The 26,777-nt window shown below is 28.0% G+C and overlaps 1 pseudogene; it reads right to left on the bottom strand.

Annotated features, from left to right (window-relative positions):
- Window positions 1–8,861: 8,861 nt before the first annotated feature.
- On the bottom strand, window positions 8,862–9,788 carry LOC149060594 (uncharacterized; annotated as a pseudogene).
- Between the last annotated feature and the right edge of the window lie 16,989 nt (window positions 9,789–26,777).

The following is a 26,777-nucleotide window of genomic DNA, read 5'->3' as shown; positions in this document are numbered from 1 at the left end:
TATATATTTGTTTCGGTATAATTTTTGCTGTTAACACTACTGTTGATCTATTTCTAAGGATACCCTATAAGTAAAACTGTTGGTGTACAACTAGTGTTGAATAGATAAACCATCTAAATCGAACAAATAAAACAAGATAAAATTATGTCACATCTTAAACTTTAACTTCATAAACAGGTACCTAACACAGGCGTCAGGTACATAGACAGAAAAGATAATTTCAAAACGCTTATATAATTCTATGCCATAATCAATATAAATTAAATGTTAAAATATATATGTAAAAAAGTCTTAGTTTAAAATTTCGCTACCTTCCCCCCCGGCAGTATAAAATATATGTCTGAGCTGGCATCACATCACATTAAATTACGGGTTTTAAACCAATTTGTTGGAAAAATAATAATTCGTGTGTACTTATACATTAATATTATAATACAAAGGTTCTTCATTCCATTCAACCTCTTGATTTACGATTTTTATTACTACCTACAATACTATTATTGTAAATTTGTAACTATTATTAATATTAAATTAGTTTAGACATTTTGAGTGACATATATTATTCGACTTCGCATTATTACAATATAATAATTTTGTAGGTATTATTATTATTACTTAAAACTTATATTGATTAAAATATAATATAACTAAGCTTTTTTTAGTCAATATTTTCATGTTCCAATAACGAGTCATTTAGTTAAAATATATCATAAAAGTTTATCTACCTATTATTATAATCACATACCTACATTTTTAATACAAAACATTGTTACACAATAATGTATAGATTTAAGTGTATTATTTAAAATCTTAATATAATGATAAAACGAATCAATAATGCAGTATATTATTATAAATATATATTATAATCTAAATTGTGTGTGTTAAAAATAGTTGTTGTTATATTTGTTTTTAAATATAACAAAATATATAAAAAAAATTGTTAGTTATTTTAGTTTCTTAATTATCCACTTGACGACATTGTATACTCGATTTGTGTTAAGAAAAAAAAAATTTTAAATTCACACAAGGGATGAATTGTGTGTTTTTAAATATACCACTTGAATATTATTATAGGTTTGTATAACTGTATTTATTTTGTAACGTGAATCCTGCGGGTCACTGGTCAGTTAACCAGTAAATAATACTGCTTCAATATCGTGCTATATTGTATTTATACTTTTAAAAATAATATAATATGCCATGGCATGAATAACCGCGTATTCCAAGAAGGATACAAATTATATTTGTCTAAGCTTCCACACTCTTCCCAACCGAAATCCCGGTCAATATAACTTAAAGTCCCTAGTGTTATTGATACACCAAATCACCACAATAAAATATATAAGTCTTCGAGGGAAATTACATTATTTACCTTGATATTATTACCATATTTTATGCGATCAGTACGGGGATAAACAACAAAATTATTGTAGCACGTACATGCACTTACATTAAATATAGGTACAATAGGTACATAGTTCGTATTTTATATTTCACGTACAGCATTTAACTTGACCTACAATTTAAGTCATTCTTGCACTCAGATAATATACTGTCTCGTCCTGCATTATATATGCTATTCGATTGTAATAATACTTTCGTATATGTACGTTTGCCGTTTATTAAATCATACCTACACAACCGGCTTTTTATTAGAGCTAATCCCTCGAAAAATACAAATTCTAGTGAGTACGCCATTTCATACATTTTATAGGCACCTACCATAAATTACAACTTTCACCCGTGTTGGTCAATAGGTCGTAGGTATTACATGAAATATGGAGTAGAGATGACGCCATGCGTGATTTATCTGTAACCTTATCTTATAATATACCATAATGCTATGCTTAGTTTAAATTGTTTGCTCGAATGTACCTAAGTGCAAGTTGTCGATAGATAATGGTCAATAAATTGTACAATAATGCTTAATCACATAATATGTTGGTTACAGATTTATTATTTTGTTTGAAAATCAATTGTTTGTGATGATAAAAAAAAATATAATAAATAAAACACTAATTTATTGCGATCTTATAACCATTTTAAGTAAAACCTTGAATGCGTTTATTTATTTATTTATGAAACTATAATAGTAGAAGTTTGTAATCTTAACGACTAAAAGTAGGTACCTACTTAAGTATATGGGTAAAATATTATATCAAACGGCTATTATACGATAAAGCATCCTTTTTATGAATCAAAAACGATTGAACAAATTTGTTGGAGAATCAAAGGATATATAAATACAAAAGAAAACCGGAATTGGGCATAAAGCATTCTGCTTTGTTGGCTTTGCCATTTTGAACAATGCTGAAATACATTATACAACATATATTGAAGTATTTACAATTATTCAGCCGTATAGAATAAATTAAAAAAATATAATTATTAATAATCATATAATGCGATGTATTTTCGTACTGATGACCTGTTAATAACAATAATAAATAATCGTCAAAGTTACTATAGTAGATGATCAAATACTCATGACTTAAACTGAATTATATCTACAATAATTTAAGAATTACTTAAAGTTACTTAACAACATGAGTGCCCATTGCGAATGTTTGACCAGTACCTACCAAATGTTTAGATCACTTTGTCGCATTTATTATGGCCAATTTCACGGATAAAACTAATATTAAGAACACGGGGAGGGCCACATATAAACCATAAAAATAATAAACAACTAAAATCAGTATTTTTTTGGAGAATATTAATTATTTGGGTAATTTAAAGAGAAACAATATTTCTGATAAATGTTACAATTTAGAAAGGGTACTGCCTTATAGTCATATGATGAGTAGTCACACAGGAATAGAATTCATTGGAATTGATTATATTTAAAGTCTTACGAGAATTGTAAAATAATTTTCCAGAATATCTGTTCTATATTATCAGTTAAGAACAGTATAAATTAGAATAATATTATTTAGGACTGTGAAAATCTTGGTCGATATTTAAAAAAATCTTATTTTAGTGGATGGGTATTAATCAAGACAATATTACACCAGATCGTTTTTCAGTAATATATATATATAATATTTTTGATTCCTATTTATTATCAGTCTAAAAATATTGTGTTGTATAACATTATCTCTAAAATATACCAATCATATTTAGGAAATTGAAAGCGATGATTTTCTTTCTTTCTCTAATATACTTGGAGCATAGGAATTTAGACGTGTTTTTATTCTTACTGATTGATTTATAGAAATAATAATAACTGTGAAACTGACTAAAATTTTTCGACTTGTATTTCTACTTGAGTTTAATTTTCCTGCATATTTGATTTTATTCCCTGCATCTTTTAAAAACTTGACCACAAATTATTCAAATCTATTTTTTGAATTCTAACCACTTCGTTAGATTAATCTGTTCGTTGGAATTAAAATACGTCTTGATTTCCATGCTTTACGTGTGTCAGACAATGACAGAAAATTATTACTTCTAGTCCCCTTAATTAATATCGACCCCCATTTTTGTGGGACGATGTCTTAATTGATGCTATTCCTATCAGGTGTTATGATTTCTGACATTTTTTTGTGCTATGGGTACTTCCTTTGTACAATTCCATTAAATATCAGTTTAGGAAAATATAGTTTCTAAATTTATATAGGTAATTATGTGGAATTAAACATGCTATACATGAAACAATCACAAATAATATCTTAACATATAATGTTATAATAGCATTATTATTAAACCACTTTTATGTCTTGTTCAGTTGTTAAGTAAATGTCGAGCCACGTCAAACCGCATAAATCATAGAATGTTTCAAGTTGAAAACAAATACATACCTACATTTTCTAACAAATAATATTTGATTTTGACTCAGAAGTAATAAATATTAGTTTAATATAGTCGATCATAAAAGTATAATATAGGTAATAAACTGTAGTTAATATTTTGTTTCGAAATTCCAAAGTGGGGGTGCCGGAGACATAGAGCTTATAACTAATTAAGTTTTCTGACAATAATACCATAGAATGAACCAATTTTTGAAAAATAAGTTGAATATTTTATATTAGGTGATTCACCAATCATGTGCACCCCACTTTTTTTTATTAATTTGGATAATCAATATCTGATTTTTAGAATTCTTAAATTCTAGATCATACTTTCAATTTTTTTATTATACTTGAGGTGTGTAGTGAGTTTTGGAAATACAAACATTGTGGAGGTATTCAAATGATAATCTCCCCTCCCATTTTCTACATATTACATTATTTATTGGATGCTATGGGAATATAATATTATTATATAAGAACCACTTATGAGAAATCTTGCATTACATTTTCAAGTCTTAGCTATTAAAATTAGAAATTAAATACAATTTTAACTAAAAAATGTTACGGGACAGAAAATTGTGGCCCATTTAGATGCCCCGTTACTGCATTAACCGGTTACACACACACACACACGTCGTGCATGCATCTCATACAACATCGGCCGAACGCCAATGGCAAGACGCAACATAGATGGCGCAGCAGTGCGAACGAACATTGAGACCGTGCGCCGCCCGCTAGTAAATTGATTTTTCCCGTAAAACCCTTAAGTTGGGTGTGTAAACCATTATATATTCACGATCACGAAGACGTCATTTATCTACTACCACCAACAGCCGACGTCTATCCTTCAAACCATGGAAATTAGCCAAAAAAGTCAACTTCATAAAAATGCACATATCCGCAATGTGTATAATAGCATAAATACCACCGAGGATCAGCAGTACAGAACTACAGAAACCATTTGACCCCGTTGTGTGCGGTTCTATTACAAGTCAAACGGTCTTAAAACGACATTACACACGGATACTCTGCAGACTATACAACTACGTGCCACAGTGTTGAAAAGCCAATGTTGACATGAATACACACTGATACGTAGTTGTCTCTCCTAGTCTCCTTTCGCATCGCAGTAAAGCCGTCGTCTGAGCCGAGTCTTCATCGCCATATCTTGCTGTTGTGTTACGAGCCTCCGTCAGAGCCAAACTCGTCAATACTCATTTCCGTGAAACCGCCGTCAGAGTAAACATTAAGATAAAGTCTAGGATAATCAACCATGAGTTATATGTCGTTAGATTCTCACCCTTTATAAGTGAATTCCCGATAAAATCTTTTTATTGTAAATTCATCAGAGTATAAATTATAAGAAAAAAATGTTATACCAATGAATTACATGAATCAAACTTTTAGTTTCATTACAAAAACAATTTCATCTTTTGGTTATTTTAACAAATTATGTAAAAATTTCAACTGTATACGCTTGGAGTCGTGTTTGAACTTTCAATATTTTTAAATTGGTATAATTTCAACTTATAAGGAATTTATTTTTATTTTTCAAGCTATTTCGCTGAGAATAAAAATGTTTGATCGTCATTCAATCGATTAATCAATTATATCCAGAAAATGCTAAAATAATAATTTACTTATTTGAATTATTAGATACGACAAAAAGATATATTCCATTTTTCAAAAATATTTTTTACAAAACCGGCTTATCCTTAATTTTTTTTTTTTTTATATTTCTAGATCATTTTGAAAAACACTTGGATTTGTTTTACTTTTGGTCCCCCAAATTATTAACTAAATCCAAATTTCTACCCTTAACAAACCTCAAAGTTTAAGATTAAAGTATTTTTACATTCCTATAAATAAAAAATAAAACATATAACTGTAAAACCAATACATTCATCGCTACACAATGTTTAAAAAGAGTAGATAAGTTTGACATTTTACCAATATACGAGAGTATAATGTGACCTATACATGCAGTATGTGCGACTATGTACCTAGTATCTATACATACTCGTGGCTGTTATAGTGTTATTATGTCACGAGTTAAGTTGTTTTTATATTCAACACAATACCAACATGTGGTTTATAATCAGGATTATACATCTATCTGTATTTTTTTTCTTCTTGATCACAATACTATCAAAATATAGTATAAAATCATTCAAAATATGAGTAATAGTATTTCAGTTTTTACACAACAACGAAATTATTACGCTAGAAAATTATTATAAGTACCTAGGTAATTGGTTATAGGCACATGTGTCACCTATAAGAATGGAAATTTTCTGTATATTTGTAGGTAGGTGCCTACTTTAAGTTTATTTATAATTTCATAAAACAAATTAGTGTAGAGTTAGATAAATAATTTATGGAATAAAAACTAACCATACATAATATGAATAAAAATAATAGCAATGTGGAGGAAATTTAACATGTTGTATGGAACACATTAACAGATTTTTTTCTTCTTATTCAAATATCATCAGAGATATATAATATTATACCTATTTAATAATATAATATAATGTATTATTTATATTGTATTATTATATATTATACGCTTTTTATATCAGTAATATTATTTATCTCAATAATGAGTCGTTAAAATTACATATTATTTATATTTGAAATAAATAATACAATTTATAGCTAAAAGAGTAATGATCGACTGTAGGTACCTACTTTATTATTTGAATACTACAATTTTTATAACTCTTTCTTCTACTTATTTATATTTTATTGGCTTTAAATTTGTTATTTTACGATATATATATATAAAAGAACTGGTTTGAACAATCTGCAATCCAATATTTATCAGTACTTATCCAGGACTCTTAATAGTGAGAAGTGGGCAACAATATAGATTATTATGGTGAATATAACAAAATATGTGACTAGGTTTTTATTATATTTTGTGAAAGTAACATAATGCTGCGTAACCAATAGGTAAGATGATAATATATAAGTTAAATTATTTGACTCTATTTATATCCTTGTCTATTTGATATTTAAACAGTTACTCAATATCCAATTTTAGAACTTTCCCCAATTTTCAAATTTAATGAAAGAATTAAGTTTTTTTATGTAAAAACACCATAAACGATCTCGAATTCTCATAAACTAGTTTTACTAGAAATTCTTATAAAACTATTTTTTCCAAATTTGATATTATGTATTCATTGTATATTTGACCATTATTATTAATTATTTATTTATTTTAACTCTTTCTACATGATACAGAATATCTTTATAAAATGTGTAAAATAATAATGATGGGGTACCCAGAGCAAGATGAGTATAATACTAGGTAAGATGGGACATCGTTATTCCTCCACAATTATTTATAATCATTTTTTTTGAAACAACCTATTTCGAATATCTTATGGAAAAACATTAGATGGAATAAAGATAATAATTTTATGATAACTATTTGATATGACATTGTAATGATATGCTCACACATCATGATTGTATGTTGTTTAAATACTCAATAAAATAAATAACAGTCAAGTTGTCGCACGCAGATAACAGTTAAAATCCAACAAAAAAAACACCATTGTCCACTGATGAAAGGAACGATTTGTATTATTTAATCACATGGGAACTTATACGTAGTTGTGACTATCTGGCACAACACGTGTGAGCTATTTCGTGTGCCACCAGAGCAGGGGATGGTCCAATGAGGATCTCTGTTGCCAAAGACAATGCTAAGTCTTTGGAAACGCAGAGGCCTTTGGGGGAGCCACCTACAACCCTGGCTGGCTGGACCACGTCGTCTCCTTCCATCAGTGCATGAGCACCACTCAACAGTGCATGAGCACCACTCTCGAGTGCATGAGCACCACCCAAAAACTAAAACAACCTCAAGAGTGCAGGAGCACCTAAAAACTTTTCAACACCAGACATTGCGAGCGACAGCTGGACCGTTTCTTTTTTAAAATCGAAATTTAACAGTGTTGTTTTTCTTTAATCTGAGTGTTTAATAAAAAACCTTTATTTATTTTATTACGTCAACTGCATATCAAAGACAGCTGCGAATAAGGTAAGGTGCATGCGCATCTATATTCATATATTTATATAATTTCATATATTATATTGTATTTATTAAATTTTTATAATTTAATAATTAACATTTTATTACTACGGTGTACTTGATCGTTCTCGAATCACGACCTCGAGAACCCTCCGACGATTAGGAGGAAGGTAATAGCGCAATTTTAATATTTATATCTAGTAATATATAACTATTGGCAGGAGCCTTAGTTATATAATAGTTATATTAACTTAATTATTTTAGTCAAATTATTACTCATTCTAGAATTTCATTTTCATTTATTTTAATTTCTTTTCTTTTATTTTTGCGTTATTACAACATAATATCAGTCCTTATCGATTTTCATAAAAAATTGAGTAATATTGTTAAAAGTTCAAATCACCTTTTAAAGGTAAGGATAATTTATTAATTCTTAACGAATACTATTTTAAAATATAATATATTCATATTATATTTCTGTAGTTTAGTTACGTATTTTTATTAAATCTAGCTGTCCCGACACGGCGTTGCCCGCGTATTAGTTTGTTTTTTGGCATTTTAGTAGGCCGTGTATAGTGTTATTATTTAATAGTTATTATGTACCTATGAGAAAATAATTTTTTTTTTTATTTGTAGTTTATTAGTGGTTTTGGAGATCATAGCGTATAGTAAAACTATTGAGAATGTCAAATTAATATTCATATAATGTCACTAATAATAATTAATAACCCTCGGGATTAGGGATAGAACATAGTCTGCATGAATGAGTAAATTACAAAGTTCTTTATTGATAACATAAAACAAGTATATTTTTATAAATTATATTCATTTTAAACTATTTTAGATTCTGAACGAAGTGATGAATGTATTGATTTTACAATGATGTGTGTTTTTTTATTTTTTTATTTTTTTTATTGTAAGTGTATGGGAATGTCGTATACTGGTATATGACTGAGAGATGAATGGAGCACTGTGAAAGATGACGGCCCATAAAAATAACAAAACACCAAATATTAATTATATATTTATGCAATATCCGTCTTTTGACAATTGATGACAATTGCGTGATTGTCACTTTGTAATTTGTGCATGTTTGATTTGAATAATTTCAACAATTCATTGTGCTCATTCAATAAAGCGTCCAGATCACCGACGTATCGTCTGGCAAAAGGTGAATTAAGGTTGTAACTACAACGTGCATCCACGCGATTGGCAAGTGCGCTTTCGGAGTCCTCGCCGCCCATAAAGTAAATTTGTAAAAATCTATGTGGTTCGTTTGGCATTGGTAGCAATGAGCCCACTCTATGATAAACTTGGCCTTTGATTTTGAATATTGAATTAAATTGTTGACCATTTGCAGCATTATTTTTAACTATTTCTGACTTCTGTTGCTCCGAACGATGTCATTTAGAAACATAAATTGAATGTTCAAATTGACTTCAGGAACAGGTTAGAATCTGGAACCGTACCGATAAGTAAACCGTTCAATGGTTTAGGTGGTGTTTCAATTTCCATTTCCGGTAGTTGCACTTTTCCTGACGCGCAACACATACCGGCTGGCTCATTTTTGAACTTCAGCGCATTACAATGCGGACATTCCTTGTTCATAGCACCTATCTCTACTTTCTAATGAGCGTAATATTCAATATCGGGCCCATACTCGAATGCTAGACGAAGGAATGAATTGGATGTAAATGCTTTATGTACTTGTTGGCGTTGTTGGTCATTTGCTCTGCGTGTGTCAACTATATAGCTATGAATTGACACGCTTCTAATCGTCTTATTGTTCAGCTTTGTTCAGCTTGTGCCTCACGCAATCGCACCATGTTCACACGTGCATTTTCATTGTTAAGTTGGATTTGTACGTCTCTTCTTTGTGCTCTTCTATCTCGCATGCTTGTACTTTTGGTCGTTCGACGGGCCAAATCAGACCCCTTGCGTCTTACTGGCATTGTACAAAATACACAAATCGATACAATCGATACAAGTTTATATTAAACTAAATTAATTAATTTATGTTTATATCTATGAAAATACGTCAGACGACAGCGGCGACAACGGCAGCTGATCGGTAAGTGTGACCTTTTATTAAATAATATATGAAACAGCGATTAAATATAAAACATAAAAATAAAAATAATAATAATAATTTAATATGTTTGGTAACCAACGGCAACACTATAAAAAAAAAAAAAAATGTCGTAGGTTAAAAAAAATCCCTGTATGAGCCACCCTTTAAAATAAAAATAGGGGTGTGAAAAATAGTTTACATAACTCTCTAAGACCTACTTAATATACACGACAAATTTCATGAAAATTGGTCCAGCCGTTTCGGAGGAGTTTGGTAACAAACATTGTGACACGAGATTTTTATATATTAGATTGATTAAATATTTAATAGTTTTGTTATGATTGAACATAATTAGTCTATCTAGAGCATAATAATAAATGCCATGCGGGTAAGGTTATGTCCTATTTTGCCCCTTATATATGCATCAGTGCCAGGGCATTTTTAAGGATATTTTACTAGGTGTCCACTTAAAAAAAAAATTTGCTAACATTTATTAATTAAAAAAAAAAAACAACAAATTATAAAATAATTATATAATATAAACATATAATAAATATTAATTAAAATATATTATTTTATATTACCTAGATACACATCAATTATTACAATTTTTAAGGTAATATATTGAGGTAATTATTGGGCATAACGTAAATAATGTTTTACATTTTGTTTTTTTCAATAAATAAATAGATAGGTAGGTATGTCAAAATATTTCAGTTGGTACCTACCTACTTCAAAATGTATTTTACTTTTTTACAGTAAGTATATTATGCAATAAATAAATTGTGAAGTATTCACCTTAATATGAATTACTCTATACTTTATACTGATCATAAAACATAACAAGTTAAGAAGAAAAATTTACCTCATTACTGCTACTTTCATTTTCATTTGTTGAAATAAAACAGTAAATTCTTTTTTCTTTTATCCATCGTTAAATTTCAAAATGTATTAGTATTAGTATTAAAATTACGACGTGTTTACTCTTTACACTACGTAATTCAAATTTTAAACTTTATAATGTGATAATAAATAATGGCAATTAAAACAGATTAGATCGATAATAGTTTCACAGAACAGATGAAATTACTTCAAATCGGAACGGAAGTTCTCCGAAAAATCTGATAATCACCTAAAGTGACCAGTGTTGCCTTGCAATAAAACTATTTTTATTTTCCGGTAATTAAGTTTAAAAAAATTAAATCTGAAATAAATAATTAATAATATTACTAACTAACAATCGTTAGATACAGGATGTCAGGACACTCAGTGGGTGAATTATTTCATTACTGGGTGTCCATTTGGACACAGAAAATATACTTAAAAAATGCCCTTGATTCAGTGCATTTATCTGTCTCATTTTACCCCGTGGTATAGCAAGATAAGGCGAATTCGGGTTTTTATTTTTAAATTTGTTCTTTTTAATTCAATATTTTTAAATATTTTAAAGTGACCAATTTTAAAAAATAAGGAACATTGACTTATAAATGGTAAATACGTTTAGAATTTTTCTGAAAAATTCAACACACTACAGCTCGTTAAACACTAAGTGTCTCGTTTTGCCCCGGGTTTCCCTATATTATTATTATAATGATTTAAATAAAAATTAAATAAATAATATGTAAGTAGTTATCATGTACCTATTCAGTTTAAAATGTTAGACATTTTTATTATTGCATTTTTATTTTTCGCTTAAGGAAATTTATCAGTGTATAACAGTTTACTTATTTCAAATTCAGCAATACATATTCAAATTATAAACATTCGCACTGATTGATTGATTTATGACGGATTTCAACTGCGTAACTTTGATTAATATGAAATATACGTATATACGGGTGAATACACATTACGTATGTCGTATAAAAAACATATGAAAAAATAAAACATTAATACGATACTCCGATTTAAGTATGTAAAATCCTTATCATTTAAGTTTTTATCAAGAACATAATATCATTATAAACACATATATTTTAATTAATACCACTTATACAATTTTTTATTTATACAATACTAACTGATCCCGTGCACTTCGTAGCCCGATAAAAATCCTACCTCTCATATGTCTCAAACTGTGTGCTAAATTCGTTTCCTGTGATTATGCTAGCAGTATATTGTTATACATGTAAATAGATAACGGTTAAGATATAATATATAATATATTCGATCCGACTCTGACATAAAATATATTTGTAAAAATGTAGCATTATTTCCAATTTCGGGTAATAAACTACCTATTAAATGATGCACTTGACCCTGAATTTTAAAAGTGGGCATGAAGTTCCCTTCAGCTATTTCATTTCCTCTAAACGATGTCATTTGAAACAGAGTATTATACCGTCTAGAATTATCAAGGAAATGTTTTGATAGAGGGTGAGAATTATCAATTAAACTTTTAATTAAGTCTGGAAGATCCTCAAATTGGTGTAAAACAACTTTACCGTCAGCGCAGCAAAGTCCATGGGTTTCATCTTTCCATTTTTTTGCATGGCACTTAGGACATAATATAGTCATTGGTTCTATTTGAAGCGCTTTAATATTTAAATAATCAATCTTGGATTGATAATTAAACGCTGATTTCATACTCAAAGCGCTACGTTGCTCCTGTGCAAGTGTTTGAGAACGTACTGGTGTGATATCTTGTTGAATTCTGTTATGCATTCGAGTTGCATTGGCAGTTCTTCTTCCAATGCGTGCTTTTGACGCTCTCGGCATGATAAGTAAAAATAAGTATATTTTATCAAACTAAGCACAAACTATTTAACAAAAAGATTTATGGCACATCTATAATAATAGTAATATGAAAAAAAACAAACATAGTATTCGGTTTCTATGAATTAGTAACCAATAGTAACTATATGTCATACAATAAGTTTACCATATGTTTCCATTTTATATAAGAACAACTCATCCTCTTTGGATTTGCAACCTATAGAATCATAACAACTAAAAATATTTAGTATATTTTTTGGCCGAAAGAGGGCGCCACTACTGTGATTCTGTTTTTGATTTTTTATGAACTTTATACTTTTTTTTTATTGACAAAAGTGGTTCTAAAACTTTCAGCAGAGTGTCGGGCTTCAGCCAAAAAAAAATTCAGCCAAATCGGTTCAGTAGTTTTCTCGGTTAGCGTGGTCTAAGAAAAACCTTTACAATTTTATATAATAGTATAGATATACCGAAAACATTATATTTTATACCATGTATTTATTTAGAACATAATATTACGCAGTATAATATATTATAATAATATGATGAAAGGAATGGCCTAACGGACTACTGCGTTGGTTCTAACACGCACCGCCGTTAGTTCAAATCCCGGCCACAGGCGACATCTTTCTCTGGACAGGCAACTTTTTAGGGGGTAAAACCAACAACCACCAACTAGGCAAGATAAAACCTTACGGTGCTCAATTAGAAATTCTACCAAAGAGGCGTTCAAATCAAGCTTTCGGGCCTACTTCACGTCATATATTCAGTTAACCTAGTACTTTTTTTCAGGGACCCAAATTATCGAGATAAGGTAATTTGGGACCCAACACACCAGCTGCATCCGAGTTGGATCCCGAATTTAAATTTGCTTTTTTAGTTAGGTCCCGAATTATTTTATGTATTACACTAGTTGAGTCCCGAATTTTTATAGGTAATATACTAGTTGAGTCCTGGTTTTTATGGGTACTACACTAGTTTGGTCTTGGATTTTTATAGTTACTGCTCTAGTTGGGTCCTTAATTATTTTAGGTACAACACTAGCTCTTGAATATTTTTTGGTAAATTTTACACTATACTAACATTTACTTTCCTATTTTAACAGACTTAGGACTATCTAGCTGTGATCTATTTAGACTACAGGTGTGGTTAAAAATGTTTTTTACAGTTTTTTTTCCATTAAAATATAAATTATTAGAATTTTATAAAAAATAAATTACTTTTGTGTTGGTTATAATATTAAAAATGTGTTAACAACCAAGTACAAAAATACATATTATACAATAAAAATAAAGCCACATATTAGGTGTAAGTGGAAGAATATTAAAAATGTTTAAATAATTATAGAATATAAATAAAAATAAAAAAATGTTTTTTGAAAAATCATTCTTGTATTGGTAAAAATATGATATTAATTTTACAAAATCGTATCGATTAATTATTTCTGGATTTTTTTATCCATATGGTTAGCAATATATTTTGGTTTTAGTAAATGCAGTTTCTTTTTTTCATTACTTCTACACTTCTTATTTTAATATAAGTATCAATTTGTATGTTTTTTTTAAAATTTCTATGAACTATCTGGGTGTGCTGTGTAAAACATAGAATTAAAAAAAGAATTGGATGATTCACAGGAATTTGTGGTTCACATTGTCGATGCATTAAATTCTGACCACATTATTGGTGGAAATCTTGATTCTTCGTTATTATAATAATTATTACAAACATGATCAGTGAATTCTCGAATTCAACGATGAACACTTACTACCAATTCCAATTTGTAACTATAGGTGTGAACCATGCAGGCTATATAGTCGTCAATAGATAACTCGTTGACAAACAGAAAACCGGCATTTATCGCTGTTCAAGATAGTTCATTATAAGATATGTCAAAGTAAATTACTGAATATAACGAAATTATCAGATATTACTGATTACACTGATATTATTACACAAATGCTCGAATAAGAGAAAACTACTTGCATGTTTTTTTATTACGAATATCACAATAATAATATTGTATAATATACGAGTACTTTTCATTAACTTTTTTATTTACAAATTAATGCAATTTTTCAGCAAGCCTGGACAAGTTAATGTTTATTTTCTATTAATTTGAGCTAAGTCACTACAAAACTTTGTAAACAGTTTAAAGTTAATAGTTATAGTTTTTTTTTGAATTTAGTGAAATTAAAAGTTACATGGAAACATACAATATTATAGATTGAGTAATTTTTATTTATTTGTTTTTATTTATGTATATAGCCAGTGATTTTATATAAATTAATTAAAATTAAATGCATCGCCAATAATAATTGTGTTATATTTATTATTTAATTATTTATAAACTAACGTAAGAAACTCGTTATGTATTAATAGTTTATATCAATAAAAATTATAAAATTTAAGAATGAAGTTAATGAAAATTAAATATAAAAAGTTAAAATTTACTAAACTTTTATGCCCAGCAGAACAATATTACGAGTACAATTTTGGTACCCGTTGCTAAGTTTTTGGCGAGGCCACTTAACCTAAATTATAAATTTAATTTTTTTTCTCATTTACAGTTTATTTTTAAAATTATACTATAATCTAATGTATTTAAGTTATGTTAATTGGTATAAATAAAATGTATATGACTATATTACAGTTATAAATGAAAGCCCCTAATATTATGTTGTGGCTCAAAGCTGCAGCCTACTACCCCTACCCAAAGCTCGGCGCTGATGCCTTTTTTTTTATTATAAGTTGGTAAACCTATGAAGTATGTTTTCAAATTTTAGATATAAAAAATAATCTTACAAATTTCTAACTATTAAATCACTTTTAGCTTTTCACGACTCTATTAACTTAGAAATATCATTAAATTTTTTTAAGAATATTAAACGTTTTACTTATTTTTTGAATTGCAGTAATACACGTTTTCAATTTTTTTGAGTTACAGCAAAACAAAACCAACGATTTAGGTGAAAACTGAATTAGCGTATAAATTTCTATTTTCCTCTACTTTAGGTTCTGAGTGGAGTGAAGAATGTACCTATTTATATTACAATCATGCGTTTTAGTGTGTTTCTGTTATTACGTTTTGGTTATAAATTAAAACTAACTCTAAAACAATCAGTGGCGCCTATCCCTATGTCCAGAGGTATTGCAGTAGCCAGGGCTTGGAACCTTTATGATTTTTTCGGTTTCGGTTCCAATTCGGTTCTTCAAAAAAATAAAAATTTGGTACCGGTTTCGGTTCCGGTCCTTAAAATTACAGAATTAAGGTTTCGGTTCTGGTACCGGTTAATACCGGTATTTAGAGGTTAATTTTTTTTTTTCAAAAAGTAAAAAAAACCAAGTATAAACTTTATTCATATACCCATAGGCGCAAACTAGGGGGAGGGGGCCGCAGCCCCCCACCAAAAAAATCCTATGACATGCAATTATAAAATGCTATATTGCAATGGTCAGCTTGCCTTTAATATATTCAGCCCCCCAAGTCAAAAGTTGAAATTGTGCCTACGCATTTACCTATAATTATCGAAAATGATAAAATCAAATTATAGTAGGCTTATTGGGTTAAAACTTAAAGGACTTAGTAAGTTTACTATTTTGTTTTAAAAACATCCAAAACAAATTTTAAAAATAGGGTAATTCGATAGTGTTCAAAATTCAAATATTCAATTGTGCACTTTAATCGATAGCTTATAATAAGAATAAACGAACATTGCATATTGCGATATTAAAAATTATTGGTTATCCGCCCATCAGTCCTATTTTATTATTATAAGAAACTTTTCAGAAATTATATTTAATATGTATACCATTATATAATATTAATTATTAGTCCTTGTCACAATCTGATAAAAATGTATACGGGTGTGTATTTTGATCGTTTTAATAATCATTTTATATTTTTAGACATCATTCATCAACTTACATTACAAGAAATTGTATACAAAACTATTTATAAGTTATAAAATATATGGAAATAATCATAACTACATACTTTAAAAACCAACGGGCAAAAAACAATATTTATATATTTATTTTGGTAAATGCTCATATTTTATTATTTCCTGGAACTGTTAGATTATAGAAATGTACAATTATAATTAGGTACCCGTATAAATTACAACCAAATTTTAAGAATCAACTATTATTTAATATATTGTATTACCTGCCTAAATATATTAAATAATTAAATAAAACTAGAACCGAAAAAAACCGAAAAATTCTCTTCCGATTAATATCGGTTCCGGTTCCGGTTTAGGTTCCTAGGAAAATCGAAAAAGGGTTCCGGTAAGGTTCCGGTTCCAATATTTTCAATGGGTTCCGGTTAAAATACCGGTATTTTTAATTTCGGTTCCAAGCCCTGGCAGTAGCAATACCTATTATGGGTGGGTGGGTGTAATAAGCCTACGAAACACACTGGCTAAAATTATTTTAATTTATGAAAGTTATAAATTATTTTATTTATCATCATAGCTAACATTATGATTCATAATGTTATTCATAATTTATGAATTAGGATTAACCATAAACCTAAACGCTAACAATTGAGTAATTTCCGGGGAGGGGGGAGCTTCGGCCCACTATGCTACTGGTTTATATACTTTACTATCCCCCTTAACACGGCCCTGCTGGCAATCTTTAAATGTACTTATAACTCTTAGTCTTAGTTATTAAAATTATAGATATAGATGGGTGGAAAAAAAAATGAGGGGCAGTCGCTCAACCTAATGTATTAGGTGGGTGGGTCTTGCTTTGCAGGTGTGCTTTGCAATACCTCTAAAAACTGACTTCGGCGGCACTGAAAACAATAACAATGAACACATAAATAATTTTCAATTAAAAAATGTTGGACACTAGCAAAACCTAGAAAATTTAATACAATTTTCCTAAGTTGTCTTTAGATTTTTTAATTTCAAATTTGAAGGAAATTAAGTATTTAAACGAAGAATTATAATTGTAGTTATTTTGTTATAGCTCCAGAATATTATTCGTGGGTTCTCGAAACTTTAAATTACCTATATGATTATATTTTATGCATACAATGACATTTTTAGATGAAATTGTTTGTGCAAAAATTCATTTAACTTACAGTAAACCTTCAATGACTGATAGTAAAATAAATTAACTTTATCCCAATAATATCGTAAAACGTACATAGTAATTTCACTACACATCAAGACTGACGCTTAGAAATGTTTTTCGCGTACAATAATTATATATCAAGGGCGTAACTTCAACTTTTTGAAATATATGTTAGAAGATAGGCCAATAAATCTTTCAGCTGGCCAATATAATATAGACTAAAGTTATAACAAAAAAAAATTTTTCACAACGCTCGTCAATTTTATCCTCTATAAATCTAATGATTTAAAATATAAGTACACTCACGACTATATTATTATCGAATTATTTTATATTAGTATAGTATTACATAAAAGTATTAATAATGTATTATTCAACGGTTTAATTTTGTTAATGTCATTATGGCATAGTGATTAGCCGCAGTCATTTATTTGTTCTACGTTGCTATAAATAGGTTTGAAACTCAACATAATATAACTAACCTACTATATACTTACTACAGTTTATGACCATAGATAATAGATGCCGATGATTAAGATCAATCATACTAAAAAAAGGATAATCTTTGTCCGGCGCAGAAAAGTTATTGTCAGCCCAAAATGTATCTTGATAAATTTTAAGTATGCATTAGCATACCCTGCAATACCCCAAATGACGCCCCTGTTATATATCATTTAATTTTAATTCAACACATCCAATACAGTGACTCATCTACCCGCTAACTTACTGTATAGTAGAGCGCTACTAACTTGTCCAGATTTTTCATCCCCGATCATTAAGAAATGTTGTGGGAGTTTTTAATTTTTAATTCTCAGAAGTAAAAACTAAATTTAGTTTACAGATACCATCCCTCTAGTTGAAAGATCAGTGCATTTTATTACTATTTATTGAGTATCGTGTATGCAGACATAAAACAAAATAATAATACATACGTCATTGTTAAATCAATATGTTTATCGCTTTACTCAGAATCTAAAAAATAAAATAACGAGTCATTTTGAAAAACAAATAAAACTTACATAGACTGAATCACGATGACATACTGAATAATGTTTTATATATTGTTCTTTACTATTCTGATTGAACAATAAACATACAAGGCATATCATTATTTAATAACAGATTATATTTCCAGCCTTTTCCCCTATGAATTATGAAAGTTTATTTATTGTGTGTTATTAAATATATCAACTGGCTACTCATAGTTCGTGTCCATATTATGAACCAGTTAATAATAAGACAATGACACCATTAGCTCTAATCAGTGGCATAATACAAATTGTGGGGTGGGTTACATTAAGAAATTATAAATCAAAATATATTTTTGTACTCTATAATAATATAAGAATATTATTATGTTCAGTTCAGACTTATACAACTTGAAATATGTCCTACAATAATTATTTCCTTTTTTGAATTAATTCTGAAATAAAATTAAGACATTTTCTATCGTCAAATTGATTCAAAAATACATTTATAACGTAAGTGTAAGGTGATTTTTATTTTGTGCATGTAACGTTATTAAAATGTTATATTACTACTTTTAATAAATAATATTGTTTTAATCTGAACTACCTATAATATTTAAAAACATAATTTATATATTTTTGTAGGTACTAAAAAATTAATAATTTGTATTTATTGTTACTTAAACAATGTTAAAAACACATGATTCTAATACTTTTTTGTTTTCATTTACATAAATGCATGTAATAAACTGATAAATTTAAATACAATATAATTAATTTACCTTTATACTTATATGGTTAAATTGTATCTAAAATACAATATAATGGTGGGGAACCGTATGATTATCATTTAAAAGACAACAATTCATGTTAAGTATTTTATAATTTTTATAATATGTAGTACGTGTGAAATATCATGTAGGTAACATAATAGTATAATATGGTTTGATAGATTCTACTTGTTGCATTCTAGTATGTTGAACCAAAGTAAAAATTGTGGTTAAAATAGGGTTTACGGTCGTTCTTGTGTAAACAGTATATTGAAACATTTGCGATTAATTCAACTGGTGTTTATGCGCTTATATAAATAATATATTCCCTAATGTGAAATGTGCATGTACAGTATGTACACATAATATATATTATATAGACTAAAGTCTAGACGCCTTAGTTAAATTGCAATTTTTACTACCTACATAATCTACTGACTTTATTCAAATTCAAAAGAATAAATAACGACTTAGTACATATACGAACGTTTCACTTTTAATAGATTGTGCTAATTTTTTTTCACATATTTTACTTATCTAACGAAATTTTATTCGTTACCTACTTTGCAGAGCAGGTACCTACAGACGTATATATAGTGACAATTCTTGCAGTTGTATTATGTATAGTAAATTGAGTTAAGCGAATGAATTAACATAATAATTTAGAAGCTGCAGTTTCCATTACAACGATATGCACATTTAACTGGCATAACTAAAATGTACGTATTATATTTATTACGTAAATACATATTATTATATATTATAACAATGGCTTTCCGCCAGTGAAATTCTACATTAGACGGTTTTATAGGACATCATATTCTCGTGTAGAGTATAGGTTTACATTAGTGCTACCGTGTTTCTACTATACCCTTGTCAAACTCGTTTTGTATTTTCAATTTATTATTTTAACATTTTAACTTTAAATAGCTAGGTTTTTAAATTTTATTTTTACCATAAATATTTCTTTTTAAACTTAAAACTCTTAAATTATATTTATTTGTAAATTGTAAAATATATTATTATACGAGAAGACGTAGTTTTAAGCATGTAATAGATAGGTAATAAATATTAATGATATTATAATATTTTATAATACTTAATATTAAAATTTCTAAAGTATACATATATATATTGTATACAAATCTTTTAATTGAGTTGCTTATCGTTAAAATGGTATTTTATAATAATTATAAGAAATATTAATACATTTGAGCAATTTTGGATCGAAAACCAGAACTTTGTTAGTATATTTGTGAGTATATAAGTACTTGTGTGAATTATAGAAAAAATAATTATACGATGTTTAACATCAAAGGTTATTTTGGGGGAAGACTACGAGTTGATTCCCAATTCAAATTATTCAACATCCAAATTGATTCCCGCATGATTAATATAATGTTGTTAATTTAACTTTTCAAATTATTATCATACTAAAAATATATTATATATATTATATATAACAACAGTATTTCTTTTCCATGATAACTGATATTAATGTGATATTATACATAAACAGAACATTTAAAGCAATGCATTAGTTGTGTTAGTATAATATACTAATAAATTGTTTTGTTTTTATCAGATTTGAATAATGCAATTTTCCATCATAACAGTTATAGATATAATGATTAACTTTTAAAGATTTTTAGGTACTTTCACTGGACTGCTTTAAAATTTGACTGGCCCCACTTTGAAATACAAATTGTACACAAGACTATATATCGGTTTAATGGGAACTGTTTTCATTATATTTTTTATGTCATATGAAATTGAAAACATTTCTACAAATCTCCACTTTTTAAAATCACAGTTTTTCCGTTAGTTTATTGCTAATAATTACAAATTATTCAATCTTTAAATCGCTTTACCAACATAGTATAAAAATATTATCCTCTCCATCTACTAAATTCTCTATTGTCTGTATCGCAATTATAACAAGTTATAAGTATATTGTATAGGTAGTTAAACCCGTTTCAGTTTATGATTGCAACATCGAGTAATATATTATACACTATAAAAGTGACTAATTTATATTATATTGCAAGGGTTGTGAAAATTTAGGGTGTGAACACTAATATTTTAGGGGATGATATGAAATGAAACATTATATTATATCCCCTCAAAAATTTCATGAGGAGCTAGTCACTAGTGCGCTGCACTCAGGCCTCTGACATCATATTTATGTGAATTTATATAAGTTATAAAATATAATATGAATTCAGTACAGTGTAGTATTTTACAAAAGTGTTATAACTACTAATCTATTCACTTTTATAGTTACATCGAATGAAATGAAATTATTCAGAAAGTGCCTGGGGATCTATGATATTATGGACTTTATAATGATATGCATTTTAGTGATTGGGTAACTTATGTCGGCTGTCACGTGTTGTGGACTACCATGTGAAGGGAAGCTATAGAGACATTATCTGATTACGTGATGTAATCATGAATCTCACCCAGTGGCGAAGCCAGGGGGAGAGCTGAGGGGGCTGCAGCTCCACCCCCCCCCCGAAATGTTAATAAAATTTAAAAAATATTTCAATGGTCTACAATATTCACTCAAAAAGTCTTAAATTGTATTTTACTAATTTTAAATTGTCATCTTTATTTTGTTAGTTTCCTATAGCTTCGGCCGTGCTAATAGGTATTTAATGCGCCACTGTGTAAAAAATTGATCAGCCCCCCCTGAAAAAAAATCCTGGCTACGCCGCTGATCTCACCCTTTTAATGCCTGATTTAAAACAAAACCATAAAAAAGAGGTAACTAATGGTTTAAAAAATTAGTAACCAATTCGTAATAATTTGTAACTTAAGTTTATTCATCCAAAACTAATTTTAACTTCTGCACCCCCAAAAATAAAAACATTAATTGTCTATTAAAAGGTGACTATTTTAATTTTTAAAGTAAATACTTTCATTACTTAAAATAATTTGTACCATATAAATAAATACATAATTTTATTATTTTATTATTGATTTATAATAAAGTATATAAAAACACAATAAATAATTCGTAACCACAAGTATAATATCCGCCCAAGATTAACTTCACACATTGCAATAAATTAGGTTTTTAACTATATAGTTTTAATATTTAAGAGAATGTCAGCGCAATATTTTTTTACTCTCTCAAACCCACGCGCAACATAGGCTAAACGCATTTACTGAGAATCGGTTTTTAGAAAATCTAAGTGTAAAATCACCCATTATAAAAACGATACAGAATATTCGACTATTAAAATAAAAAAAAAGCGGGTAAGTGGATATCGCTCTGCTGTAAATTAGGGGGTGGGGTAAACCTCTGACTAGGGAAGGTTAAATTTGAATGAAAGGTATCATTGTATACGAAAAACGATTCTGAACGGAGATGATTAATTGTCAGTCTAGGATATATTATATTTAAATATTGTCATATATTCTATTTTGAAACAAATATTTTATTTTTCAATTAGGACGCATTTTGCATAAGGCATGGTTAATCAATTTTTCCAAAAACATTGCATGTAGTTATCATAATTCATAATACCTTATATTATCATAGATATACGTATAATATACCTGGTTTGAGGATAAATCGTATCGTTACGCTATTTCGTAAAAATTTAAAATTCATACATAAAATTTTTCCTATAACGATGATGCTTCGAGTTTTCTCTATAGCTACCTACTTGAAGGAAAACTTATTGAAAAATTAGCGTTGTATTTTTAATCCTTAGTTATAGACACAAAAAATTTTATGATTTTTCAACTTCGAAATTACTTGCAAATTTTCACGTTTTTGACAGATTTCGTAAAAATTTGAACTATAAACGCTTATAAAAAAAAAATCGTAACAAACGATTTTTAATTTTTTTTCGCTCATAATTTTTTTAACAACTTATAAGGAACCTTGTATTAAATTTTCAAGTATTTTTTGTCATCCAAAATTTTTTTACCCACACTTCATAACAAAATTCTCATAAAATTCGAAAATTTCAGTGGTCTATAAATATAAAAGCATTATTTCGATTAGTTATGCTGTACACGGACTCAAAAAAAAAAAAACACACATCATTGTAAAATCATTACATTTATCACTCCGTTAAGAATCTAAGATACGTATAAACATAATTGACTATTACAAGGTATTTACATTGCACTGACATCCTTTATACGTTCTAATATTTTCTAAAAGTACCAAAATTTTATTTTACTTGTATTAAGAGTAGGTAATTAACAGTGGAATTTTTGTCTCCGTCTTACCAGTGCGTAATATACCAAATTTACGCTCAGCAGAACACTTGTAGCTCCTTTAGTTTAAAAATTACAGTGAATCGACCTATTATTAAACTTAATGGTAAGAACATTATCTGTGTTTGTACGTTGGTTTTTTACGATAATTCAATTTTAAGTGAGTTATGAGCATTTTTAATGTACTGTATATTATATTATACAAGTGTTCTGCTGAGCGTAAATTTGCTATATTACGCACTGGTAAGACGGAGACAACAAATACCACTGTTACGTACTCTTAATTCTGTCTACTTTATTATTGCTATTTATCAAAAACTGTTATAATTTCTTTCATGGCGATAACTATAAATAAATATTAAATCGACATACTTGGCGGAGACGCGCGGGGAGCTAAATGTATTGTTTATTTTTGGGATTTTCCCGTGTTCATGTTTGATTTTTTTGATACACACACACTTGCATGACTATTGTACATTTTACATGTGCCTTACCATTACGAATATCATCATTCAAAGACATTTGTTGCTGATACCATATTATTCATTAAAATGGTTGGAAGAATCTCAAATGTCGATTCAAAATTTTTAGATAGTATAATATTATTGCATAAAAATGATATATTACAAGTGATGGTCGAGGTAAGTAATTTAAATTTATACTTTATTATTTTCACTTAAGTTAATTAACTATTAAATTTAAAAGCAAACTATTTAGTGAGGAATTCAATAAATTGATTAATAGTAAGTACCTATAATATTAGTGTTTACAATATATCAAACATTCTCACACATAGTTATAATACCTATATTTTAAGCTTGCTTATATTTATACAAAACAGGTATTTTTATTATTGGATTGCGAAAATAAAGTACATATTTTATAGTATAAGGTAAGTTTATATTTTATTTTTCAAGTTTTTTAAAATTTATGGATAATGTCTTAATTGAATAGCATAAAATATAGTAGCTACTTATTTATATATTTATATATTTATATATATATATATATTTATATGTATAATATATATATATTTATATATTTATATACTTATATATTTCCTATATAATATGTATAATATATTAATATGTATATTATATATTATAATATTGTATTTCAGGTAAAGATTACATGTAGCCAGTTGGCAAGATAGATGAGTATTTATATAATGTCTTGATTATTGTAGTGCAAGTATATTTTTATTTTTATCTACAATTATGCAACTCATATTTATTTTATTAAGAATTTTTAAAATCATAAATCCACTTTTTTATACTAAAATAATGTGAGTATCAAATAATAAATAACTCCTTGTATGCAACTAGCTCTGCTGTGTAATAGCTTTCCTTTTGAAATTATTCTTCTAAAGAAGGTGTTATTTATATTAAATAATAAATATAGTTTTATTTTATCAGATAGATATATGAGATTTTATTTAAAAATCTGGTTACATTCATTTTAGATGAACGGGAAATATTTTATAAAGGTTAGTTAAATCTGATAATGGAAAATGTAATTAATTATTTTTATTAATATTAATACTTTAGATTCTGAAGAAGTGATAAATATATTATTTTACAATGATGTGTGTTTATTTTTGTGTCTGTGTACTTGTAACTTGTCGAAATAATGCTTCAATTTAAAACTTCAGAGGTGGTTTCCGATGACAAATTGAATATCCTTGGTTATTATAGTAACTTAAAAACAAATCACTATAAATAGTGTAAATACTTGAATTTTTCACCAAATGTTTAGATGTCGATAAAACAATTTTGGATGCCCAAAAAAACTTGAAAAATTTAATACGATGTTTCTTTTAAATTGTTTTTATCCTGGTAAAAAAAAAAAACAAAAATCATTGGATATGATTTTTTTTTTTTTAATCGTTCAAAGTTCTAATTTTTATGAAATATGTCAAAATCGCGAAAGTAAAAAGTAATTTTGTAGTAAAAAAAAATCATAAGTTTTTTAGTAATTATATTTTATATCTAAGCTTCAAAAATTCTACACAAAAATGTCATTAAATTTTTTTTTCAATAAACTATAAAGAAAACTCGACCATCATTATAGGAAAAAATGTCATGACTCATAACTTATGAGCGTCTAAATTTTAAATTTTTACGAAATCGTACAACGATAACGATTTATCTTCAAACGATTTGAAATATTCATTTTTTTTTTTTTTATATATATTTCGGTAAAATTGTTTGGACTAAGTTAAATTAATTACTTGGAAATTTAATTCAAAGTTCCTAATGAATTGAAAAAAAAATCATGATAAGTAGGTATCTATATCATTTTTGTTATAAAAGAAATTAAATTACTTAACATCGTATTAATTCAGAAAATTTAGTTAGTCTTTGTCCAACAATAATCCAACAATGTCCAACAACGTTATATGAGTATTGTTGTAAGAGTTTTAAAGTGTTTATTTATATATAGTGCTGGACATGTAGTTGGCACTACAAACTTTGAAATCGAATAATAACTTTTTTTATAGTTTCCAACAAATTCCAACAAGTCCGGGTAGAGTTTGTTGGAATGGTTTTAGGTAGTTGTGCTAACTTTGTAGTGCCAGCTTCATATAGGTGAAATTATATCCTAGGCTGACAAATCATCTTTGTTCAATTCATTGGATTCGAATTTAACACTCCTATAATATATAATAGTGATCCACACGGCACCTAATATACAGCAGAGTGGTACCCACCTACCCGCTTTTTAGATTCTGAACGAAGTGATGAATATATTGATTTTACAATGATGCGTGTTTTATTTTTTTGTGTCTGAGTACAGCATAACTAGTCGAAATAATGCTTCAATTTCAAACTTTGGGGGTGGTTTCCGATGGCAAAGTGAATATCCTTGGTGCATTATAGAGGTCAAAAGTAAACATTTTCCAACAATTTTCAAAAAAATCGAGAAAAAAAAGCGGGGAAATCGGTATCGCTCTGCTGTACATTAGGGGGTGGGGTGGACCTCTGACTAGGGTAGGTGAAATTTGAATGCAATGATAGGTATCATTGTATACGAAAAACGATTCTGAACGGAAACGGTTTATCTGTCTAGGTCCTAGACTCTAAGACATAATATTATAGATTA

The sequence above is a fragment of the Diuraphis noxia genome, unplaced genomic scaffold (assembly GCF_037042655.1).
Source record: "Diuraphis noxia isolate RWA-SAM2 unplaced genomic scaffold, SU_Dnox_SAM2 contig0001, whole genome shotgun sequence".
Taxonomy (NCBI): Eukaryota; Metazoa; Arthropoda; class Insecta; order Hemiptera; family Aphididae; genus Diuraphis; species Diuraphis noxia.
The sequence above is the reverse complement of the archived record's forward strand: the minus strand, read 5'-3'. Positions and strand labels throughout refer to the sequence as shown.